General features: G+C 32.1%; 1 long non-coding RNA gene across 1 annotated transcript; it reads left to right on the top strand.

Annotated features, from left to right (window-relative positions):
• Nucleotides 1-353: 353 nt before the first annotated feature.
• LOC143049254 (uncharacterized) lies at nucleotides 354-941 on the top strand. Its single transcript, XR_012970149.1, has 2 exons — nucleotides 354-523; nucleotides 830-941. It is a non-coding gene; the product is annotated as an uncharacterized LOC143049254 (long non-coding RNA).
• Nucleotides 942-1,469: the final 528 nt, after the last annotated feature.

Genomic DNA, 1,469 nt, shown 5'->3' with positions numbered 1-1,469 from the left:
GTATTGTTTCTCAAGATGAGTGACTGGCAAAATCTCAATGCTTGTGGTCCCCCTTGAGAGGGAAAAATTGGTTGATTATATAATGAATCACTGAAGCATGACTTGAGCCCCCTATCCCTCTGTTATTAAGTCAGTGGACCCCTTATGAAAATTTCAGGATCTGCCACTGATTCCAGAATCATGTTTGATTCTCGATTGGACAAACTTCCCGTAATGCTACAATAATAATTATTGGACTTAAAGTTTTTCAACCAATTATTGAAAAAATGTAAGATCACAACAATAGATTATAGTGATCTCCGAGGAAAATTCAAATCAGAAAGTCCCCAATTTAAGGTTTTTGTAAGCGTGTTTATTTATTAGTTCAGGAGGGAATTAATCATTTGAAAATGCTGTAATTAAATAAACGTATTTTTTTGTAGATGATGTCTTACCAAAAAATCCATGTCTGTAAAGTACATCTCGGGTAAAAAGAATAAATATGCCTATGGTGTCCAAGCTTGACCGATTGAAATAATAAGAGGTTAGTATTGAAATATACACCATTGTTTTTTTCACATAAAAGTGTATGAGATTTTGGTCACAATTTCTTTTAAATTGTCCCTTCATCTTTGTCTACTAAAATCTTTAGGTTTGTTTTTATTAAAATGATTTATTATTTACTATCTGAACTCAAATTTAAAAAAAAGTGTCATGATAGCTATTGATAAATATTTAAAGAAATAACTATATCATTCATATGACACTAGTGTTTTTTATTTGGGCTGCATAATGAAATTAACCCAGTTTTGTAAAAGATAGTACAATATGTTTTTTTTTTCTGTTGCAGATGCTGTAGTAACAAGTTTCGAATGTAAAAATTAGAGACCACAATATGGAACAACAGTACAAGAAGTCTAGCAGATGGACTATTTTTTTTTAAATAAAATTAAGTAATCAGATTAATTGTGTTTGTTTGACATTGTAAGGGGCATATGTGGGTAACTTGTTATATAACTACTGTGTTATGTCACAAACATATTTTGAGTGTGAACATAATAATTATAAGTAAAGCAAGATCATGTCTATTAAGAAAAGTGAAGGCACAAAAATGTATACCAACAGAACTACAAACTACATGTACACCAACCACCAACATATAGTTGTGCGACAGTTTTATTACGCATAAAATGGCATTGATGGATATAATAAAAGGTAATCATTTCAGCTGTTAAAAACGTTCAATTCAACCATTAAAAGTTTACCTGGGCACACATTCCACCTATTTTCAACATACACTGACCACAGAACAACCAACCTTCGACCGGATTTCAACATACACTAACCACACTTCAACCAACATTCGACCTGATTTCAACATACACTAACCACAGAACAACCAACATCCGACCTGATTTCTACATACAACAACCACAATTCAACCACCAATCGACTTGTTTTCAACAAACCTCGACCAAATTTAGACCAAA

This window comes from Mytilus galloprovincialis, chromosome 10, assembly GCF_965363235.1.
Source record: "Mytilus galloprovincialis chromosome 10, xbMytGall1.hap1.1, whole genome shotgun sequence".
Lineage (NCBI taxonomy): Eukaryota > Metazoa > Mollusca > Bivalvia > Mytilida > Mytilidae > Mytilus > Mytilus galloprovincialis.
The sequence above is the reverse complement of the archived record's forward strand: the minus strand, read 5'-3'. Positions and strand labels throughout refer to the sequence as shown.